This window comes from Erpetoichthys calabaricus, chromosome 3 (genome assembly GCF_900747795.2).
Source record: "Erpetoichthys calabaricus chromosome 3, fErpCal1.3, whole genome shotgun sequence".
NCBI lineage: Eukaryota > Metazoa > Chordata > Cladistia > Polypteriformes > Polypteridae > Erpetoichthys > Erpetoichthys calabaricus.
The window spans coordinates 92090119-92102320 of record NC_041396.2 but is presented as its reverse complement, the minus strand read 5'-3'; positions in this window follow the sequence as shown (position 1 = coordinate 92102320).

The following is a 12202-nucleotide window of genomic DNA, read 5'->3' as shown; positions in this document are numbered from 1 at the left end:
ATTAAATCAATAATCAATACAATAACCAACAATAAATCCTCCTCTCCACCCAGCCGCTTCGTCACACTCCCACCCAACTCCGGCTCTGTCTGCTGGGTTTCCCACAGTCCTTTTTATAGTCGTCGACCCTGAAGTGCTTCTGTCCTTCAGTCCATGTGATTCCATAGCATTTCCGGGTCAGATGAAAACTCTTCTTTTCTTCAGCCTGAAAGTACTTAATTTCTTCCGTCCCCGTGACAAGGTAGTACTCCAGGCTATAATAGAAACACTCGTGTCTCCCTGCAGCGTCCCCTGGCAGCCCCCATGGTATCCAGCAGGGCTGTGAAGCCAAACTCCATTGTCCATGATGCCCTGCGGGAATTCGGGGCACCTCCATGTTGCAGGGAGGACTCCATCTAGCGGCCTGGGGGTGCTGGCCGGGATAAACTGTCGGCCATCTTTCACAAAGCTTAAAGTCTAACTATTCTAAATTGTCACTCTTTGATAGAGGTCTATAGGGGGTTAGATCCCTAGCAAGGAATAAAAAAAGTTTTGAAATCACTGACCTTGAAATTGTCGAAAACGGGACCCCACATGCATATGTTTGAAACTGGTCATTTCTAACATTCTGGGAGTGGCTCTTAGAAGATTAAGACCACTTGTAAAGAGTCAAAAATCAAATAAATATCTGTGATCAGCAACCTTGAAATAGCATAAAACTTCACCCCATGTGCCTGTATTACCAATGCCAATTTTTTTTAAAGTCACATCAAAAGAAGTAACTTTGACTCCTTGATCCCTCGGGGTCATTTGATGTGGCATGCACATGTTCAAGTCCTTTTGATCATTTCTGGTTAAGACACCTTTTTGTTTACTCTTTATCATAAGAGTGTAATTTCATGCATTAATTATGGTCCAAAAATGGCATAAAATGAAGGTTTTTCAGGCCAAAAATAGGTGGAGCACCAAGACAAAAAACAAAGAGATTTCAAAGGGTTAAGTAATCCTTGTGGACACAACAATCAGGAATTGGTTCTGAAAGGGTCTAAAAGGGTCACATCAACAGTGGTAGATCTTAGTTTAATGAAACACCATTTTTGTGAGCTGGTTTAGTTTAATAAATTCTGTCAGGATGTACAAGCTCCTGTAGTGTGCCCTAGATATGAAAAAGAATGGGGAAAAAAGATTGCAATACCTAAATAGACAAGTGAACCTATATGGCAGTGGTCCTGGAGGGTCCCTAGAGGATTATATGGGTAAAGCAAAGATCTCCTTCTTTTGTAACATACATGGAATACCTAAAGATGGGTTCCTGTGTATCACACAAGTACACGCAATTTTCAGACTTTACCCTGAAATGAGAATGCCTCTGCTGTAGAAGAAGATTCTATGAGATAATCCCATGGACAAAGTTACTGGAGCAAAGTCCTTGGAGTTCAAGGATCTACATTTCTATATACAGTTTTGAGACCAGGATTCAGTCAAGGCCTAGATGAGGTTTAGACCCACTATAAAGTAAGATGGTGGCAGAACCGTAGTGTGGTGGTAAGCAAAGCTACTTCATGGACTCAATGTTCTAAATTTGAATTCTTTCTCTTGTCATTGTTCTTGTGGAGTTTATACAGTTGCATGCTAGTCTTCCTCTGGGTCTTCTTCAGCAGCAGCAGCAAGACAGCAGCTAGTCCGACTGCATGTCCTTACCGTGCGTTCAGCCCCCACTTCACAATGCGAGAGGCAGAGATGCGAAGTGGCAAAAGGACAGCTGCTGTACAAACTTTTAAATGATCGACACGCAGTGCGACATGCAGAACACGCAGCTCGCTGGCAGCAGCAGCAAGACAGCAGTTGGTCCGTCCACATCTCCTTAGCTTGCGTTCAGCCCCCCCCCCCCTTCACAACACAAGCAGCGTTATACGTCCCGCGAGAAAGAGATTTAACCATGCCCGGGGCCGGAAATAAAGGACAAATATTGTTTTTACAAAAGTTTTAAAGTAAAAGTGAAAATAATGCATATGTAACAATTCCCATGAAAATAGCAATCTCTTTAAATTGTATATCCGGTAAACCAAACCCGGGGGTGGATGAGCGAAGCGAGCAGGGAGTGGAGTCCCCTAGTCTTATAAATTATGATGCAGCTATCATCATGGGCACATATCAGTTGTAAGCAGGTCTTCCTAATGCAGTGGTGAAAATTATTTCACAACAATAAAGGTTCATAAGTGGCTCTGGCTTCAGGCTCATCTGTGACTTTTAAAAAAGTAGTTCTCATCTTGTATTTTGAAATTCTTGAGTTTATTCGAATCATTTGCAGCAATAAACCCAGCAGGCACTGTTAAACCTTTGAAATAATGACTTAGCCTTTGATGGACTTACCATTGCTGATTCTTGTCTTACATGTAATGCTTTTGGGACAGATTCCCAACAATTAATTATCTTCATTAAAAAATTAATGTAGCCATTAACAAATTGATTTTTTTTTCTGTTTTATCACACTGAATGGAAGTTCCTTAGCAAGTTTTGGCTTTCTTAATTAAATCTGCTTTTGGATGGTGGTCATTTGCAGCCTGTTGGAATTCAGATAGATCCGTCTGTTGCATTTCTTTGACATTGCAAATGTCTGCAGCAGTGTGGTGTAGTGGTTAAAGATTTGGCTATCAAGCCCTGAGCCTGAGGGCTCACATCCCACTAATGTGGGATTTGACAATGTGTGGCTGTAAGCAAGTCAATTCACCTTCTAGTGCTCCAATAGAAAAACAAAATGTAACCAATTTTATGCAAAATGTTGTAAGTCACCTTTGACAAAAAAGATGACTTCAGGTTAATAATAACAATAATTTCTGTAACTTCAGGAGCATCTCTTTCAGTGTTTGACTGATGCAGAATTAATTATTATGCCACATTGTCTGGTTACTAAATGTAATCTCTTGAAAAAGTGAAAAATTTGAAATCACCCTTTCTTACCATGTAAGTGGTCAGTTTGCTGTGCTAATATACAATCACTCAAGGTATGAACGAGAGATGTGAACTGGAAGAAACGGAATGAGAAGTTAGGGAAGGAATTAAACAAGAACATCCACTTTTTTGTTTTTTTTTTTATATATCAATGTGGTATGAAACCTTGCTGTAAGAGTAATGATTAAGGAAATAATTTTCATATTGTGTTTCATATATAGCAGACTAGCCTTTATTGCTCCATTTTGGAAGCATAGCTGGTGCAGTAAACAGGCAGACTGAGATAGTGGTTAAGGCTTTGATCCTCAACCCTGAGATTGAAAGTTCAAATCCCACTTCTGACACCATGTGACGATGCATGAACACCTGTCCGTGCTTCATTAACACCTCACTCATCTCATGTACATTTCCTACTATCTTCAAACATACTCTCTTAGCCCTACATCTCAAAAAAACAACACTCAGTCCATCCTAATTTAATAATTAAAGGCACAACACTCTCTTTTCCTTTCTTTCCTAAACACTTCAACGCACTGTTTCTAACCAGGTCTCTTCCTTCCTTGTATGGATAACTGGATTGCTTGATACCAAGCAGTCCGGCTTCAAGAGGAAGCACTCAATTGGAAATGGCTCTACTAACAGTGGTCAACCACCTACAATTTGGTAGAGCTACTGATATGTCATCAGTCCTGATCCTGTTAGATCTCTCTTCTGCCTTTGACACAGTCAACCACAACATCCTTCTTGCCACCCCTTCTATAACAGTGGCAACACTGTAACTGTTCTCAGATAGTACATCTCAGGTAAATCCTATAGTGTTTCCTGGTGATTAGAGTTGTCAAAGGCACACCAGACCTGCACAGGTATACCCCAAAGATATGTGCTGGATCCTCCATTTCTCTCTTTGTACATTACCTCACTGGGCTCCATCATCTAATCCCATTTGTTCTGTTATCAGTGCTATGCTGATGAAACACAGCTGTACCTGTCGTTTCCTCTGGAGGACAATATGGTATCAGCTAAAGTCTCTACGCATCTTAATGATATCTCAATCTTGATGAAGGTCCACCATCTACAGCTCAACCTAGCATAAACTGATCTTCTAGTGATCCCGGCCTAAGCCAGTCTGTTCAATTCTCCATCTCTGTACAGCTTGGCTCGCTGTCACTAACACCTGTCAAGTCAGTATGCAACCTTGGGGTGATGACTGATGAGCAGATATCTTTTTCTGACCACATTTCTATGGTTTCTCATTCATGTAGGGTCATGCTGTACAACATCTGCAACATCTGACCTTATCTGACGGAATGTGCAGCACAACTTGTGGTCCAGGCTTTGGTCTTGTCGTGTCTGGATTACTACAACTCGCCTCTGGCAGGAGTACCTGCATGTGCTATAAATCTGCTGCAGATGGTCCAGAATGCAGCAGCCCATCAAGATGGGCACATCTCACACTTTTCTTCAAAGAAGAAACTCTTGCTAAACTGCCCACAAGAATCCTGTCCAACAGAAGGCAGTATAAATGTGTAAAACATTAGCATATTGTAGTGAATGTTATAAAACTAAGTGAGGTTATGTCAACCCAAAAGTAAATAAAATAAGTAAGTAAAATTTTTTTCTTTATAAAGTAGAAAATGCTGATTTAACAAAATCATTACTATATGGCTACATTCATTTATTTAACAGAATCTTCTTAAAAGCAGGAGGATTATGTAATTGCAAAATATCTTGAAAAGCAGTTGAGATATCCCAGAGTGATCTACAGATGATTTCTGGGATACTGGACCTCAAAATGTAATCATGATATCCTACAATTCACTTCAGATGCCTTCACATTGATTCATCTTTAAGAAATCTCAGATGTGCAATTCCATTAAATTCCATTAAATTGACATTGCAAGTGTATGTGTGTGTGACCCCCTATAACAGACTGGTGCCCTGTCCAGGGTTGTTTCCTGCCATGGGTCCAGTGTTGTTCAGATGAGCTCCTACCCACATGATCTTGAATATCATTTTCAAATATCTAAAGTACAATTAAAAGTATCTAAAACACTTCTTGAGCATTCTAAGATTTCTTTAAATATACAGGAAGTCCTATTGAAGGAGTAGGATATTGTATAGAATGTGGCAGTGAGATATTTGTAAATGAATTTCAGATATTCTAAAATACACAGCAGGTCAATTTGAGCTATCTTTCAAATGTATTTGAAAGGCACATGAAAATTTTTTGAGATACTTTGAAATGCATTTAAAGGGTCTTACATTGAGATACAGTATATTGGAATAAGTTTTAGATATCTGAAAAGCTAAACTGCTTTTTAAGGTGCCTGAAGTTCATTTTGAGATACCTCTAAATGTATTTGGTTTGAAATATATTCAAAAGAACATGAAGTGCATTTGAGACATCTGAAAATGTAATACTGAAATACATTTCATGTATTTGAAAAGCTAAACTGCATTTTGATACATGTGCAGTTCATTTTGAGATATCTCTAAATGTTAATCTGGATTGTTAAACTATTTGAGAATGAGCAGAAACAACACAGTGAGTGATCAGGCCAGGAACCTGAACTCCGCTCTATGGATACGTAAGGCAATGGTGCTTACCACTGAGCCACCATAAAATTAATATAATCATTCTTAAAGTTATGTCATTTGAAGATCAATGCCACTTTCTACAAGCTCACCATTCCAAGGTGTAACTGTTAATTTCAACATACGCATTTACAGTAAGGAGTACATCAGGTATCCTGATTTGTGTCTTCTTTTAAATTCAATGTATTACTGTTTTTTTCTTGTTGATTATCTTGTAGAATGTTAATCATAATTTCACTATTCTGCACACATGACAATACTACCCCTAATATTCTGCTTCTGAAAACTGGTACTCCGTTTCCATCTTCTTGGTAATCACCCATAAGAGTGACATTCCCTGTAATTGCCTTTTTTAACAATGGGTCTTTCCTCATATTTCCCTTTGCATTGTTGGTGTCATAGCTCACACCAGTTCAACATACAATAGTCTCTAAGTGCACAACTTACAGGAAGTAAAAGTCTAGGTAAAAACTAGGACAGACTCAGCATCTTTCTGTCATTTTTGCTTGATTTACTTTATCTGCTCTTCACATTTAAAATTGCTGCTTGCAGACAATTATCTGCAGTTTGTCCAGAAAATCCATCCCATGTGCTCTTTGAATTAACCTAGATACAGTATGTGGCTCATTAACTGAACAGCCATCAAACAATATTATCTTTTCACTTGCCTCAGCTGCTGTGTTTGATGCATTCAACCAATAAAAAAAGTCTAGTTGCTCATATGTACTGGGCTTTATGTGGAAGGTGAGAAAGATTTTTTTAAGAGAAGTCTGCATCACAGATTCCTTTATTGTTTATAGAGGTAAAGTGACTATTTAGTCATCCTGCTACTTATAAAACCTTACATCTTGGTTATTTTTTATTGTGATAGACCAGCTCCTTTAAACCTGATGTACTGTAGAACCGGTGGCCTATCTCTACTTTATATTTATTGATTCCTACATTTCCAAAAACCTGGAATCGTTTTAAATATTGTCACACACGCAAGTATGGGAGGCAGTCTAAGGGCTTACCTGGGGGTAAGATGCAGAGTCAAGGGTTGATGAACAGTACTAATGCCTTTTCTCCCTCTTCCACAGACCACCAGAAAGATAGCCCAGCTAAGAACCCGCCCACTTCCACGACTATAACACACCCTCCTGCTGACCTCATTTCCATCTGAGACCCCGCCCTTTCCTGTCCTGTGCCTATAAACCCCAAGCACTCCACTCTCCAAATCAGTAAATGTTTTTCGCTCAGTCTGTTACGATTACTCGTTTTCCTAATTTTGATTGTTGGCAAGAATATAACGGGGTGAATCACCCAAACCTTTACTGTTTTCTCTTTTGCTTCAACAATATATATCTATACATATTAATAAAAGGCAAAGCCCTCACTGACTCACTGACTGACTGACTGACTGACTGACTCATCACTAATTCTCGAACTTCCCGTGTAGGTGGAAGGCTGAAATTTGGCAGGCTCATTCCTTACAGCTTACTTACAAAAGTTAGGCAGGTTTCATTTCGAAATTCTACGCGTAATGGTCATAACTGGAACATATTTTTTGTCCATATACTCTAATGGAGGAGGCGGAGTCACGTATCGCGTCATCACGCCTCCTACGTAATCACGTGAACTAAAAACAAGGAAGAGATTTACAGCACGAGTCAAACGCGGGAACGAAGGTAAATGACGTTAATTTTTGACTGTCTTTTAATACTGTGTAAGCATACATATTAACACATGTGCAATTAAACGTGTGCATTTACGGGGTGATTTCTCAGGCTTAAAAGCTCGCCTTTTATCAAACGCGGGAACAAAGGTAACTGACGTTGTTCACTGTCTTTTAATACTGTGTAACCATACATATTTACACATGTGCAATTAAACGTGTGCATTTACGGGGTGATTTCTCAGGCTTAAAAGCTCGCCTTTTACTAAAAAGGTAAATGCAAAACTATTTTCAATCATTCTATGATCTGCTTCTCACAACTGAAGGCACCGTGGCTGATGGTAAATGACGTTAATTTTTGAGTGTCTTTTAATACTGTGTAAGCATACATATTAACACATGTGCAATTAAACGTGTGCATTTACGGGGTGATTTCTCAGGCTTAAAAGCTCGCCTTTTACTAAAAAGGTAAATGCAAAACTATTTTCAATCATTCTATGATCTGCTTCTCACAACTGAAGGCACCGTGGCTGATGTTACGTCACTTGCTGTCCAACCATAAGCTTTACCTGGTAGGTAACCGGACACTCACTTCACTCCCTTTCAGGAATTGAAGCTCTGAGGTTTTCTTTTGTTCTTAATTAAAATTTAAAAGCAATACTTCACCGCTGCTAAGCCCCTCTAGCGCTGGCGTCCGAGGTTCGATTACCGTAAGCAAGTGCAGTGAGTGTGTAATTACATTCACGGCATTCGTAGTCTGATTCACAATCTGATTGTATGGGTGGTTACCTACGAGGTAACGCTTATACTTGGCCACCAAGTCAGGTCGAAGTGATCACTCGAGTAAAGGCAGCTTCACAAAAAAAACAGATCCTTAACAAACTGTTATTAGTATATTTTCCCTCAATTTAAAAACGTTTTATTTTCTTCTTAATAAAAATTTAAAAGCGGTACTTCGCCGGTGCGAAGCGCGTGGATTTGACCGACTGACACATACAGACATATTCATGAGTGCAGGTACTTCGGAAAGAAAGCACCGTGTAAACCTAAAGTTTAAATTAAGTTCATAGACCTACAAAAGGTTGCCATTCATTTGAGGCAAGATTGCTTTTCTTCTGTACAACTATACGTTGCATTCTCAAGAGTGTGCTTGCACGGCTTCAGATATATATGTATATATATATGTATGTCTATATATAAATATGTAAGCTTATAAGTACTGCCTTACTTCTCTTTAAGAAAGGAAGATGTAATGATACTTGATTTAAACGATTCCATGTCTTCCTGGGTTTGCGTAGCTTATTGTCAATATCTTTACACCTTTTTTTAAGACTTATTTACTGAAACGGGCTTTCACGAAAAAAGTTAGGGCTTTGCTACAGGATACACCCTCCACAAGTTAAGCAAGTAAAAATAAAATATATATTTCTGTTTTATTTAAACCTTTTAAGTTCGTATGCATAGCTCCATTTGGCTGTTTAATTTTTTTTTTTTCTTTCTTCAGTAATATTTAATCTCCTTAAAGAAAAAGAACATATCCATTTTACTTTTTTTGTACCTCTTTAGTAATATTTTAGTGTAAAAGGATAACCAGTATTTAAACCTTTTATGTTACTTTATACATTTATTTTACACAATGTTGAAAAATTAATAAGAAAGCTACATATTTTGGCAGCTGCTGCTTTCATTTTCAATGAAATGAAAAAAGCTCTCCAAGAGAAAACGTCAATGAAGAAGAAACAGTTTGCACTATCTAAAAATCAGAAACCCTCATTTATAAAAGTTTGCTGCAGATGACTTAACTGAAAATAAATGAATAGTTCCTATGTGTATAATACATATTTATCTATTTTACTTATGCCTTTATTCCACCAACTTACAACATCTGAGGTACAATTTGTTACATTACTTTTGTTTTTTGCAGCACAGGCAGGTGAAGTGACTTCCTCAGGGTCACACAGTGGTGTCAGCACCAGGATTTGAACTGACAAGCTCCGGGTTTACTGAAATATTACTGAACAAAGAAAAAAAACGAAAACGGGCAAATACAGCTATGCATACAGATGTCCATCCGTCCATTATCCAACCTGCTATATCCTAAATACAGGAGCCAATAAGTACATATGTATATATACAGTATATATACAGTATATATATATATATATATATATATATATATATATATATATATATATATGTGAATGTATGTATGTATATATGTATGTCTATATATATATATATATGTAGATATGTAAATTTGTATATGTATATATATGTTTTTGTGGATGTGTATATGTGTAGATATGTGTATATGTAGATATGTATATATATATGTATATGTATATATATGTTTATGTGTGTGTGTGTGTGTATATTACATATATAAAAGACAGCAACACTCATAACAATGACAACACAATTACATTGACAATCATGTGACGTTATTTTTAAAATGTTTCCTTTTTTTTTTCATAACCTCTTTAACACACTACTTCTCCGCTGCAAAGCGCGGGTATTTTGCTAGTTCATTATATATTCATTATATATAATATTACATATATTATATATATAAATATTCAGATCACTATATTATGATATAATTTCTTGGAAAGCCAGGTTAAAAAAAAGGCTTGTAGAAGTTTTTTGAAATGTTCCACAGATTTTGCCTGGTGTATTTCTATTGGTAAATTATTCCAAATTTTAGGTACATAAGAACAGAAAGCTGCCCCAGCAGTTCTTTTATCGTTAGGTTTAGGAATAACAAGCAAACTACAATTAGCAGATCTAAAACTGTGATTTGGTACACAAGGAAACAGGCATTCTGAAATGTAGGTTTAAAGCCTTTTATACAAGGAGAAGTATTTTAAAATCCATTCTAAAGGACACTGGTAGCCCATGTAAAGATATTAGTATTTGTGATATATGCTCATATTTTTTCCTTTAGGTTAAAATTCTTGCTGCTGCATTCTGGAGAAGCTATGGCAATTTACATCATTTTTAGGTAGTCCTGATAGGAGAGCATTGCAGTAATTCAGTTGGCTAAATACAAACGCATGTATTAATTGTTTGGTATCTTTAAATTTTATAAGAGATCACACCCTTGCAATGTTCCTTAGATGGAAGAAAGCAGTCTTGGTAATATTATTCATATGCAAACTGAAATTAAGGTCAGAGTCAATAAACACACCTAAATTCTTAACATCTGGTTTGATTTGCAGGGCCAGAACATTACAGTTTAACTGGTTAGAAAAAGTATTTGCGAAGCCGCCACCTTTCATCCCTTGATGAACAGAATGAAAGAAATTATACCCCGAGGAATAGCTTCTAAAATGACACTAGCACCATTTACATTTAACCATGTTTCTCAAAGAATTAAACAAATGTGAAATGTTTTACTATTTAAAGCCCTGTTACTAAATAAGGCCATATTAAGGGTAGTTTTAGCACACAGCTTTATAGAAGCCTTGGGTTGACTAGAGACACACATTAAATTGTTTGTACTTACAACAGGTTGCTTGTTGTTTCTAGCTGACCTATGTTTCTTTATAATAGGTTTAATGCAATGTATTTCTTTAGATAAAGCCATTATGTATTCATTATATTTTAGTACATATTTATGTCTATCATTGTTCAATAATCAAGAGCGGTGTATTACCTTTGCAATGTTTTCAGAAAGGACCCGAGCTCTGACTCTACTGGGGTGTAGGCCATCCTACCTGAATAACTACGGTCTCTCCTAGAAGAGATCCCAGTTATCTACAAAGCCAAAGCGGTTCTCTTGACAGAAAGTCTTCATTCAGTAATTCAGACAGTGAAGTCTTCAGAATGCTTCATCTGATCTTCTCATCTTTAGAAGTGGTCTTGGGATAACAATCCTCACAGCCAGGGTCCCCTCATTGATGGCATGAACAAGCAATGAGAAGTCCTTCTTCAGTATCTCAGACTTATGGTGCCGAATATCATTTACACCCACATGATATACAATACTTCTAAACTGTTTATGCTTAGGGTCCTATAAAACAGGTGTACCTACAGCAGCCTATAAACCCGGCTGTTGTTACCTGCTCACAGTGATCTGCCAGTAGGTCTCTGACGAAAGTGGTATACAGTTGATATTCCCTGTGTAGTGGGACGTGTCAGTTCCACCAAAAAGCACCTCACTTCCAGATTTCCCTTCCCTAAAGAAAAAGTAGAATAGCATCTTAGGTAATCCAAAATATTAACATATACATACATTTCACATAAAAAAAAATAGAAAGGTTAGCATTTTATAAGGGGTAGTTGTGAGGTGGCTCTAAACTATTTTTATTGGTCTCATTTGACCTGTTAAATTCGGGGGATGAATCAGGGACAAATATCTCAAGCACAGTGAAAATAGGTGACAGAATGAAAGAAAACAGAGAACCTTAACAAATTAAAACATGGCTATGTTTTTTTGAGGGCATTGACGTATACATGGGACTACACAGTGATAGAAGGGCTTTAGGCAGAACACCTTCAAAACAATTTCAGAAATGAGGAACCAGAACAAAGGCATGGATGGCCTTAAAGTTTTTTTTCTTTTTGATCTACTGTGAGGCTAGTTTTTTTTGTCTACATTGGATTAAACAATCTTACCAGTACATTTTATGCATGGTTGCAATCCATGCCAGAGGCTCTGATACTCCTGCAAGTTTTAGACAGAAGGAGGAAATCCCCAAGCCTGAGTTTAAATACTTGGGATCAACAGTACAGAGTAATGGGGATTGTGGAAGAGAGGTGAAAAAGAGAGTGCAGGAAGGGTGGAATGGGTGGAGAAGAGTGTCTGGAGTGATTTGTGACAGACGGGTATCAGCATGAGTGAAAGGGAAGGTCTACAGGACAGTAGTGAGACCAGCTATGTTATATGGGATGGAGACGGTGGCACCGACCAGAAAGTTAAAGATGCTAAGATTTGCATTGGGTGTGACGAGGATGGATAAGATTAGAAATGAGTACATTAGAGGGTCAGCTCAAGTTGGATAGTTGGGAGACAAAGTCAGA